The sequence below is a fragment of the Tursiops truncatus genome, chromosome 6, assembly GCF_011762595.2.
Source record: "Tursiops truncatus isolate mTurTru1 chromosome 6, mTurTru1.mat.Y, whole genome shotgun sequence".
NCBI classification, from domain to species: Eukaryota; Metazoa; Chordata; class Mammalia; order Artiodactyla; family Delphinidae; genus Tursiops; species Tursiops truncatus.
In genome coordinates this window covers 69,055,350-69,068,588 of record NC_047039.1, presented here as the reverse complement: position 1 = coordinate 69,068,588, position 13,239 = coordinate 69,055,350, and the positions used below count along the sequence as shown (strand labels likewise).

Here is a 13,239-nt window from a genome sequence, read left to right as displayed (position 1 = left end):
GGCAATCAGAGAAGAAAAAGAAATAAAAGGAATACACAATGGAAAAGAAGAAGTAAAACTGTCACTGTTTGCAGATGACATGATACTATACATAGAGAATCCTAAAGATGCCACTAGAAAACTATTAGAGCTAATCAATGAATTTGGTAAATTTGCAGGATACAAATTAATGCACAGAAATCTCTTGCATTCCTATACACTAACAATGAAAGATCAGACAGAGAGATTAAGGAAACAATCCCATTCACCACTGAAACAAAAAGAATAAAATACCTAGGAATAAACCTACCAAAGGGGGTAAAAGACCTGTACTCAGAAAACTATAAGACACTGATGAAATAAATCAAAGGTGACACAAACAGATGGAGAGATGTACCATATTCTTGGATTGGAAGAATCAATACTGTGAAAATGACTATACCACCCAAAGCAATCTACAGATTCAATGCAACCCCTATCAAATTACCAATGGCATTTTTTACAGAACTAGAACAAAAAATTCTTAAAATTTTTATGGAGACACAAAATACCCCGAATAGCCAAAGCAGTCTTGAGGGGAAAAAACAGAGCTGGAGGAATCAGAGTCCCTGACTTCAGACTATATTACAAAGCTACAGTAATTAAGACAATATGGTACTGGCACATAAACAGAAATATAGATCAATGGAACAGGATAGAAAGACCAGAGGTAAACCCATATACCTATGGTCAACTAATCTATGACAAAGGAGGCAAGGATATACAATGGAGAAAAGACAGTCTCTTCAATAAGTGGTCTGGGAAAACTGGATAGCTACATGTAAGAGAATGAAATTAGAACACTCCCTAACACCATACACAAAAATAAACTCAAAATGGATTAGAGACTTAAATGTAGAACTGGACACTATAAAACTCTTAGAGGAAAACATAGGAAGAACACTCTTTGACATAAATCACAGCAAGGTATTTTTTGATTCACCTCCTAGAGTAATGGAAATAAAAAGGAAAATAAACAAATGGGACCTAATGAAACTTAAAAGCTTTTGCAAAGCAAAGGAAACTACAAACAATACGAAAAGACAACCCTCAGAATGGGAGAAAATATTTGCAAATGAATCAACAGACAAAGGATTAATCTCCAAAATATACGAGCAGCTCCAAACGACCTAATCCAAAAATGGGTCGAAGACCTAAATAGACATTTCTCCAAAGAAGACATACAGATGGCAAGAGGCACATGAAAAGCTGCTCAGCATCACTAATTATTAGATAAATGCAAATCAAAACTACAATGAGGTATCATGTCACACTGGTTAGAATGGGCATCATCAGAAAATCTACAAACAATAAATGCTGGAGAGGGTGTGGAGAAAAGGGAACCCTCTTGCACTGTTGGTGGGAATGTAGACTGATAGAGCCACTATGCAGAACAGTATGGAGGTTCCTTAAAAAACTAAAACTAGAATTACCATATGATCCAGCAATCCCACTACTGGGCATATACCCAGATAAAACCATAACTCAAAAAGACACATGCACCCCCATGTTCATTGCAGCACTATTTATAATAGCCAGGTCATGGAAGCAACCTAAATGCCCATCAACAGATGAATGGATAAAGAAGATGTGGTACATATATACAATGGAATATTACTCCGCCATAAAAAGGAACGAAACTGGGTCATTTGTAGAGACGTGGATGGACCTAGAGACTGTCATACAGAGTGAAGTAAGTCAGAAAGAGAAAAACAAATACAGTATGCTAACGCATGTATGGGAAATCCAGAAAAATGGTACAGATGAACCGGTATGCAAGGCAGAAATAGCAACACAGATGTAGAGAACAAACCTATGGACACCAAGGGGGGAAAGTAGTGGGGGTGGTAGTGTGGGATGAATTGGGAGATTGGGATTGACATGTATACACTAATATGTATAAAACAGATAACTAATAAGAACCTGCTGCATAAAAAAAATAAAATTTAATTTAAAAAAATAGTAATTGACCCAAATCTGCACAATAGTGAGTGGTAATGCTGGAATTTGAATGCTGGCCTGTCATCTTAATCAATGCACTGAGATGAACAGAATTTTTTAAGTCTTACTAGGCTCACTCATTTTCTTTACACACCCATAGACTAAATTTGAAACTACTGACATAAGAGAATGAATATTTATAAGCTTATATGAAGTGTAATCTTTTTGTGGATAATCTATCTTATCCATCCTGGAACTAATTAATCTAGTTTATTTTGGATGATTCAGTTGGGAGTCATGCCCATATATCTAGGGAAAATAATTTTTAATTCTGAAGAATAGAATGTTTCATATCTTGGTTTATCTTGTTGGCAGTCCAACCTTTAACTGTGTGGAGACCAAAAAAAGTCCCTAAAGATAATAAAATACTATTGACTGAGACGAAATACATCCAGTTATTTTTATTGGAATGACTTAACAACAGGCAAAAAAGCAAACCTGGAAGTCTCCTCTTCTTTAAATAAATACCTGTGAGAGATCTTCATTCAGGGTTACTAGAAAGTTTTCATTTACATTCTCAATTCTATCATTCAAACAATGCAAGTAAATTTACATTAGTTATATTTTCTAGGTATTTCTCAGAAAATTTTAAGTGGAATAGTTCCTTTAAAGGAAGGGTTTTTAAATAGTCCATTTGCTAGGCTTAGATAGCTAGGAGACAATAGTGATCATTTTATATTCATTCTTTTACTCCAGTAGACGTTTAGGATCTGCTCCTTGTTATTCAATTTTTTTCTTTTTACCTACAGTCACTATCCCAAATCTAGTAAGCAGATGTTCCTAGGGACATTAACATAGGAATCAGAATTGTCACTGAAGGTGTATTAAATCAATGGATTTAAATGAGACTGTTGTCTGTGAAATCAGGACCTGGGGGGAAAAAGCCACCAGTAACATTCTGACTCAGGGTGGCCAACCCACTAATTCATAATTAGCCTGCTACATGTGAGGGGTCAGAGAGGACAAGGACTGTATGTCAGACCTCTGACAGCCCAGTCCACATCAGTGGACACAGCGATAACAGATGCATGTCAGGTAGTGTCTTGGGGCTCTCAACGACTTGATTTAAAAGAAAAATCATCAGTAGGAAGGACATTGTTTATGTGCCTGGCTCAAGTTTGCCTTTGTGCCATTTCAGTGGAGAGATAAAGAACCAGATCTGCTAGCTAATGTAATAAAACTCCCCCAAGAAGCTGGGAGCTTGGCCAACTTAAAATGCAAGGCAAGTTATTTTCATGCACTTTTAAATTACATTAGCAGCAGATGTTGGGAAACATTGTACTGATAACAAATTTATGATCTCTACCTTCAATTTCTACATAAAGCAAATATAAAATGAAGAACCAATCTGAATGGAAGAGAATTATGTATATTTTACAGATTTCTACAACTGTTTCCCCTAATTCTGAGAGGACTTCATTCACCACAAATATGTTTACCCATATTAAAATAATAAGCTAAAGAATACGCCCAGTGCCCCTGTATAAATAGGAAATGGTTAAATTTTTCCTGAAACACTTTATAGCTGAGCAAACTTCCTGTTCCACTCTAATTGTGCTGACCTTTAGTTGTCTTTTTAGGTCTATACTTAAATGCCACTTAAATTTTTTTTCCCCTAGCCGCCTAATTGTAATTAAGTTCCCATGTTACACTCTATTTTAAAGCTGCCTATTTTATTCATAATATTTATAGCAATTTGTAACTGTATGCGTATGTATTTATTTGTTTAATGACTCTCTTCCCATTTAATGCCTCATGCACCTCTGTATCTCAAGTCCCCAGCACCAGAGTGGAGACTCGGTGCATAGTCAAAGAATGAATAATGAATAAATGAGAAGCAGACACAAGAGTGACAGTGTGTTCCCTAAAAGAAGCAAAGAGCAGCCTCTGCTCCTGGTACGCCTTGGTTGTGTTTTGTTTCTCTTCCAAAAATGTCTGTGATATTCCTTCTTGTGTATTTATATAGGATTCTTTTTTCTTGAGCCAGCTGGAATGAGCCTCTATTCCTTGCAGCAGGAGTATCCTAAGTCACAGCCAGAGAATGGGGCACATTGACATAACAGTCAAAGAGAATATGATAATAACAAGGTAACATCCTAAAAGGGAACATCAGAGGGAAGAAGTAGTCCCCTTCGTATTGTTTATCTTTGCTTTATCCCATCTGAAACTGAAACCCTCAAGCAAATTTACTTCCTAAATTTAACCCTTTAATAAACTAGCCTCTAACTCCACCTGGTGGAGATACAGAAACCTGTGGAAAAAAACCAATCCAAAGGAGGATAAAAAGGTACCACACCTATCTGAGTTCTCAAAAAGAAAAGACATATACTCAAAAAGCCAAATAGATGACCTCCTGGGATGTGTTTTAGCCACTCAAAGTCGCTGAGAAGAAATAGGTTGTAACGATCATTTGCCTGTTACTCTTGGCTCCCATTTCTGCCCTTCTACGTTCCGCTATGTATTTTAAGAGTCCAGGGACCTGCATATCCCATTTTCCCAGTTACTTGCCAGCGAGCTTCTGGTTAGTTTCTACCCATGGGAAGTACTGACAGAAATCTGAAAGGCAGGAGTGGGGAAAGGGGATTTGCTTCCTGTTCTAGATTCTGTTGGCATTTTCCAGCAGCCAAGAGAGCCAGCACTCCATCCTCATCTTTCTGGCACCTGCAGTAAAGAGTCTCCTCACGTGCTGCGTATCAGCCTCTCAGCAGCCCCAGCACCTGTCTTAGGTGGTGCTTCATTTGTGGTTTCAACAGTGGCTCAGCCCTCCTCCATGATCTTGGGTCTGGTGAGACCATTGCCTTCATTTACTTCTTTAGAGGGGTTGCTGCAGCTCCCAGCAGCTACTTAGCATAGAGTTACCTGAGTATAACCAGTTCAAAGAGGCTAAATTAATGTTTTCCTATGTCCACCACCCAGATGTATCCAGAATCCAGTTTTCGGTCTTTAATACTATTATGGATTGAAGAGGAACAAGGTATCTTGGAGAGTAGGTCTTTCCAAGCCATAGAGAGGGAAGACAAAAGTCTATGTAAATCTGCTTTTGCCAAAAAAAAAATCTCATAATGACAGGACAGTGAATTAGTATTATTGTTCATTTTAAAATGTACATTATTCCTAGAATTTCAAAAACACAAAATTTCATAAAATTCATGGACTGAAGTTCTTATAACCAAACAAGGCAGATTCATTATTAGAAAGGGCTCATCCCAAGTAAGTGGTTCAGTTTTGCGTCACTTTGGACTGCTTGGGTTATGCAACTCTACTGAGAATCAACGTATCAAGAATGTAAACCCTAGACCTTGACAAGTCTGAGTATTCTTTTACTTTGATGTTTGGACAGAATATTTCCCACTTTAAGGAGGTATAAAAATCAGCATCTGGTAAAATTACTGTGGTATTGGGAGAGCAAAACAGAAGATTAAAAACAAGAATATAAATATAAAATGAAATCATTAATAATGTAGTTATATGTTTTCATCATTACCTTTACAACTATTTTAATCTTACTGTAATATTTGTAATTGGTATGATATTTTATGTGTGGGTTTTCCACTCTTCAAATTGTTTAAAGCCTTTAAGAAAATTTCATATTTCATGTTTTGATTTCAACTAAATATTTAGAAGAGTAAAATTAAATATATTCATAATCATTTAAATATTTGAGATATTTTTAACTGAACTCTGTAAGTATTGATGGATTAGCCTTGTAAGTAGTATAAAATATTTAGAGAGATTGTGAGTGTTCAGTGTTTAAGTGAATGTTTATAACAAAATGGTTTTAAATTTAATGAATTAAGCATTAAACAAAATAAAAGGAAAAGGCTGCATTTTCCATTGTGGAGCTAAAGGACCTATTAACACCTTTGACTCCCTCTGTAAAACGTCACGCACTGACAGGAGGATGTATTATTCATTGGGGTTGGGGAAAGGATTTGTCAACACATTAGTTTCCCCCAGCACCAACACCATAGATACTTAATTATCAAAGACTAGGAGGCTAGTAGGCTCGTGACTTCAGCTGTATTTGGCTTTTCATCTAGCCACGCCTTTTAAATTTTATATTTTTACATTTTACCTATCGTTGTTATATATGTGAAGCAGATGGGGCATTACCGTCATGATTATCTAGTGCCATCTTGACTGAAAATCTCTCTTATTGGACTTTTAAAATTGAACTGGAAATATATACTTTTAAAGTATCCATCTCTCCTACTTAATCACAAACTCCTTTAAGCATCGTCCTTCTTTTTATATACAGACTCTGGCACATAGTAAAGTGTTCAATAAATATTTTTGAATAAATTATCGAGAGGGTAACATTTTGTGAATACTGGAAATGCTGGAAAGGGAAGACAGAAACTATTGCTCATGTATTATTGATGGGAAAGTAAATTGATGCAACTCTTTGTAACTGAAGTTAGCAATGTCTTATGAACATGTTCATAAGCTCTGACTGCCCTTATAGGAATCTGGCCTCAAGTAATAATGAAAAAGAAGCAAAACAACAACAACAAAATTGGAAACAACCTGCATGTCCATTTATGTGGAATTGGTTAAATAAATTATAGTTTATTCATTAGATACAAAATTAACCCTCTATTAAAAATATTTTAAAATATGATATAGTAATTTGAAAAGAAGATATTTATGGCATAAGCTTATTTTAAAGGCAGCATTTGGAACGATTATGACAACATTATAAAACACATGGATTAAAAATTGGAGGAAAATAACACCAAAATTGTAGCAGTGTTAATTCCATCCCCTTTCCACGTCTCAAATTATGTAAAATATGGTTCTGTAAATTGCCCTTAAATTTACATCAGAATTTATTGCATTTTTTAAAATGTTATTTCCTCTAACTATATATTCAATTACAGGAATCAAACAATATACATTTTGAAAAATGTGATGTTTATTGATCTGGAAACAAACTCTGCTTTCAGTTTTTAGCTCACAGCAAGCACAAATTTCAAGGATCCTATTACTTTTGATATATCATATTTTTACAAGTTTTGTACATATGGTTAAATGTAAGTCGATGTGACAACAGCCTTTGGGAAAACAAAAAAGAAAGGGAAAAGAAATACTGAGTAGAAATCACAATGAAATAAGGCTCAGAGAGACTTAAAGACATTATGAAGCATTCCGGCCAGTGACAACCACCAACACGAGAGTGAGGCCATCTTGGACCTTCCAGCCTAGCCCAGCTACCACTTTCAAATCCTGACTACATTTGCAGTCATGCAGCAGTTTCCCTCTGGAGGAGGGTCCTTGCAGTACTTCACAATGTTAAACGTTCTTTTATGACCTTGATGGTAGAGATCATTTGACACAGCTTTAACAGTACTGGCAACTGAGATTCTTAACACAAACTCAACAGTCCAAGCAATTTCATGCTCCAAGGCCACCTCCCCTTGGGATGGGAGGCAGTGGAGATCACATCTTTTCCAGGGACCTAATTTTATCCATCATCCTGTTAGTCTAAATAGACAGGAGTAATTGAACGTTTCTGGGCACAAATACACCTAGAGAGGTTGTTAAAAGTATAGATTTTAGGGCTCCACTCAGCAGAGATTAAGATTGAAAAAATTAAAAGGTAGAGGTCAGAAATTTATATATTTAATGAGCATTTAAAGACCATTCCCATCCCTGCCAGTGGATCCAATGCAGATGATGAGGCCCGTTTATCGTGAGTGGGCCTCATCCAATCAGTGGAAGGTCTGAGTACAAGAAAAGGGCTGACCCTCCTGCAAGTAATGGCAACTACACCTACCTGACTGCCTTGAGCTTGGATATCAGTTTTTCCTGCCTTCAGACTAGAACTGAAACATTGGCTCTTCCCGGGTCTCAAGCCTGCCAGCTATTAGACAGGAACTACACCATTGGCCCTCCTAGATCTCCAGCTTGCCGGCTAGAGATTTTGGGGACTGGTCAGCCTCCATAATCACATAAGCCAATTCCTTACAATAAGTGAATAAATATGTATGTGTATATAGATATAGATACACATACACACACACACACACACACACACACGCACCCCTTATCAGTTCTGTTCTGTTTCTCCAGAGAACACAGATTAATACATCAGGACACTTGGATACCAGACACCCAAAAGTGACAAATGTCCGCTACAATAAAACTTTTCACCATTTTGAACATATTCTTATCCATCTCAATTACACACCTCACTGAAGAGCTATGAATAGATTAGGATTTACCATTTAAGTATCTTTAAAGAACTCCATCTTTATCTCAATTGTAATGTTACTTGTTCCCTTTCAATTTTCTAACTTGTAATTTTTAATAAAATAAGACTAAAATACCATAGTTTTTTTCATTGTTTCATCCTCATGGTACCTGTATTGTCTGGGTCAAGTTAAATTGCTGGGTTGCAGGCAGCATGACAAACTGATGGCTTGCAATGCTCATTTTTCAAACTTATGAAATCCCACTATGAACATACTAAGGTCAATGACTTCTGATGCCCCAAGTCCTCCTTCATGAGGGAGTTAGTTAATTCCTCCTTCTCCGGCTGCAAACTGAGGCTGATAGAAACTGTTATGGAGGGGAGGGGGCAAGGGCATGGAGGGAAACTCTCTTCTCTCTCTCCCTAACTCTGCTCTTTTACCTGTAAGGCCTTCACTGCACAAATAAAAACATTATAACAAAGAAATGGGCATCATAAAGATCATTAGGATCAAAGCCGAAGTTGAATATCCTCACAATCACATGTTAATTGGAGAAGTCCAGGCCATGCGGAAGGCAGATGTGAGCAGTTAACACATCTGAAGCAAGATTTGCTCATTAGAGGAAACCTCTGTAATCATAGAGCCTGTCATTCCAATAGCACAATATAATGGAATATAGCATTTATCAGAAAGCACTGATTAATATATTAAAGCAATTATTGCAATGAGAATGGTTCATTTTCATAAACATTAAAAAATAAGAACCAAATCACTGCTGATCAAATTACTTACTTCCCAACACAGGCTACAGGAACTTAATATAGCTCAGTACAGCACAATTTATCTCTCAAACAAGTGGGAATCCTAACTCTTCTTCATTTCCAACACTGTATTTACAAAGGGGATCTACTTACCACTGCCGTGATGCAGTTCAGAAACGGAAATGCTAAACTTTCACTTCAGGATGGTATAAAAGACACACTCTTTCCCTCTCACGCCAAACCCCTAGAAGTAAAAAAACACATTTTAAAGGATATCCAGCCATGCTGAAAAACAAAAAAAAGAAATATAATAGATAGGAAGTTGTGACAAATCCTGGAAATACAAAAGACCAACAGGTTGGATTTACGAGGAAACTGATAACATAAGAGATGTGTGGGAAAGTTCTAGCAGAAATGGTGGGAACAGAACCCAGGGTATTCTGCACTGGTGTTTCAGTGTGGAAATTTCCCATATGTCTCAGAAATTTTAGAATCTCAAAAAAAAAATCAGTTGAGAAATCAAGGAAAAGAGAAAAACTAATTCTTCTGTGAGGCTAACAATCAACATGGAGGCATTACTGGTTCCAAGGAGTTCACTGATATCTCCTTGAAAGCAAGACATTTGTGACCTGAAGGTTAAAACCAGCGTTTCTGGGAACCTGGAGGAGAGAGGCAGGAATGATCTGATCATTTGTCATGTTGTAAAATGGGTGTGCATGGCCCCGTTTGCTGCTAACAGTGACTTATTCTTGCAAATAATATAAATGTCAGTGATTTTATCCTCATAGTATACATGCTTTAAACTAATTCTCTGAATGGTATGCTGAGAACTAACACATTTGGAAAGCAAACTAAGTCCTTAAATTAGCAGCTTCAACTGCTGATTCTATGCAATACTGTGGCCCTTGCTAGCAGATTCTAATGTTATGTTACTCAATATTTTCTAGCATTTTCCAGAGTCTGAATATTTGCTGTAGGCCACAGTTCCTTGTAAATACCTTAAAAGAGAAAATACAAGGAGTAGAATATGTGAATATTATTGAGAATATACCCTTAGGAAATCAGAAACTGATCTAAAATCTGAATGAGCAAAAACAACAAAAACCTCAAAATTGTTTAAAAAGGAAATAAGCTTACGGAAAGCAATATGTATTCTAACACCCAGCTTGAAGATGGTTTTGGACAAGTGAACAAATGTCAATACAGAATGAAAGCAATTTTTGTCATGAAACAAAGATCAAGACCATTGGATAATGCTTTGAATCTTAAAATTCAAGAATTTTAACTTTTAAACATTAAATGTATATGGTATAATCCTTACATTTGAAATAATTTTTATTTGACATTTGTTTTGTTTTTATGTTCTCTTACTTCAGTGTATTCTATTATAAAATGTCAATATCAGGTAGAGATCATTCTATTAAAATATATAATTTTGTTCCAATATATTGTTTCATAATAATAAAGAAAACCTCTGAACTTTTAGTAAAACCCTGTGAGAAAAAAACGACTTTTGTTCATTATTATGGTCACTCACTACTAATTTAAAATATGCAAATAAAGAATTTTTTATAAGTACATAATCACGTCATTTCAAGAATTCCTGAGAATTCTGATTCTTCATTCCAAAATCACAAGGATATTAATTTGTAAATGCTATAATAATCTAAACCCAGATATGGTGAAAGCCAGGAGGCAGATAGCACACAGGATTAGAGGTGGACAGGTCACTCATGGCCCCACCCTCCACATGCAGCAGTGCCTCAGGAGAAGAAGGGCCGCCACTAGGTGGAAGCAGTGAGTACAAGCACTTTGCTGAGATGGGACCGTCCCAAAGAGAACTTGAGAGGACCCACACTCAGAAGCCTTTTAGACTTAGTTGCTTTGTAAACTATTAAGATATCGAAACTGTCAACTACCTTAATTTACTTATTCTGATTATCTTTTCACTTCATTTTGATTGTTTAGTAAGAAAATGTACTATGGTGGTCTCTTTTGTTTTCAAAGTAGGAAGCATGCCTTAACTAGAACAGTGTCTGGCATATAACTGGCACTCAATAAATAGATGTTAAAAAATTAATGAGTGACATTAATTAATGAGAGGAACAGAGGATGCTTTTATTTAGGACTGGCCATTTTTCCATAAGTCAAAATTATGCAAAACCAATCAAATTTCCTTTAAAGAAAATGTTGTAATTGAAGATTAGATTCTCTGCCATAACCCTAATATAAAATAACTACACACAACTTTTATCTTTTTGAACTTCAACCAACTGGAGAGTAAAGAATCGGCTTTAATAGGAAACTTTAAGTTTCTTCAGGGATATAAGGATTATCTTAACAGAAGTTAATAGGAGATTGGTTCAAGATGGTTAAGTAGAAGGACGAGCGCTCACTCCCTCTTGCAAGAGCACCGGAATCACAACTAACTGCTGAACAATCATGAACAGGAAGACACTGGAACTCACGAAAAAAGATACCCCACATCCAAAGACAAAGGAGAAGCCACAATGAGATGGTAGGAGGGGCACAATCACGATAAAATCAAATCCCATAACTGCTGGGTGGGTGACTCACAAACTGGAGAACACTTATACCACAGAAGTCCACCCACTGGAGTGAAGGTTCTGAGCCCCACGTCAGACGTCCCAACCTGGGGGTCCGGCAGTGAGAGGAGGAATTCCCAGAGAATCAGACTTTGAAGGCTAGCGGGATTTGATTGCAGGACTTCAACAGGACTGAGGGAAACAGAGACTCTACTCTTGGAGGGCACACACCAAGTAGTGTGCGCATCAGGACCCAGGGGGAGGGAGCAGTGACCCCACAGGAGACTGAATCAGACCTACCTGCTAGTGTTGGAGGGTCTCCTGCAGAGGTGGGGGGTGGCTGTGTCTCACCACGGGGACAAGGACACTGACAGCAGAAGTTCTGGGAAGTACTCCTTGCTATGAACTCTCCCAGAGTCCATCACTAGTCCCACCAAAGAGCCTGTAGCCTCCAGTTCTGGGTTGCATCAGGCCAAACAACCAACAGAGAGGGAACTCAGCCCCACCCATCAGCAGACAAGCAGATTAAAGTTTAACTGAGTTCTGCCTAACAGAGCAACACTCAGCTCTACCCACCACCAATCCCTCCCATCAGGAAGCTTGCAAAACACTCTTAGATAGCCTCAGCACCAGAAGGCAGACAGCAGAAGCAAGAAAAACTACCATCTTGCAGTCTGTGGAACGAAAACCACGTTCACAGAAAGAAAGACAAAATGAAAAGGCAGAGGGCTATGTACCAGATGAAGGAACAAGATAAAAGGCCAGAAAAACAACTAAATAAAGTGGAGATAGCCAACCTCCAGGAAAAGAATTCAGAATACTGATAATGAAGATCATTGAGGACCTCAGAAAAAGAATGGAGGCAAAGATTGAGAAGATGCAAGAAATGTTTAACAAAGACCTAGAAAAATTAAAGAACAGAAGATGGCGGAAGAGTAAGACGCGGAGATCACCTTCCTCCCCACAGATACCCCAGAAATACATCTACACGTGGAACAACTCCTACAGAACACCTACTGAACGCTGGCAGAAGACCTCAGACCTCCCAAAAGGCAAGAAACCCCCCACGTACCTGGGTAGGGCAAAAGAAAAAAGAATAAACGGAGACAGAAGGGTAGGGACGGCACCTCCACCTCAGGAAGGGAGCTGTGAAGGAGGAAGTTTCCACACACTAGGAAGGCCCTTCGCGGGCGGAGACTGCGGGTGGCGGGAGGGAAGCTTCGGGGCCGCGGAGGAGAGCACAGTAACAGGGGTGCGGGGGGCAAAGCGAAGAGATTCCCTCACAGAGGATCGGGGCCGACCGGCACTCACCAGCCCGAGACTCTTGTCTGCTCACCCGCCGGGGCGGGCGGGGCTGGGAGCTGAGGCTCGGGCTTCCGTCAGAGCGCAGGGAGAGGACTGGGGTTGGCGGCGTGAACACAGCCTGCAGGCGGTTGGTGCGCCGCGGCTAGCTGGGAGGGAGTCCGGGGAAAAGTCTGGACCTGCCCAAGAGGCAAGAGACTTTTTCTTACCTCTTTGTTTCCTGGTGCGCGAGGAGAGGGGATTAAGAGCGCTGCTTAAAGGAGCTCCAGAGACGGGCGCGAGCCACGGCTAAAAGCGCAGACCCCAGAGACGGGGATGAGACGCTAAGGCTGCTGCTGCCACCAGCAAGAAGCCTGTGTGCGAGCACAGGTCACTATCCACACCCCACTTCCGGGGAGCCTGTGCAGCCCACCACTG

General features: G+C 38.6%; 1 protein-coding gene across 1 annotated transcript in view; it reads right to left on the bottom strand.

The window, feature by feature from the left end:
* The window catches only part of LOC109549894 (cytochrome P450 1A5-like), a 248,868-nt gene extending 236,838 nt beyond the window's left edge, over positions 1-12,030 (bottom strand). The window contains exons 1-2 of the mRNA XM_073806222.1: positions 11,821-12,030; positions 9,128-9,218 (exon numbers count right to left, since the gene is read on the bottom strand). The gene's annotated coding sequence lies outside the window, so the exon portion shown is untranslated. The remainder of the gene's footprint in view (positions 1-9,127; positions 9,219-11,820) is intronic.
* Positions 12,031-13,239: the final 1,209 nt, after the last annotated feature.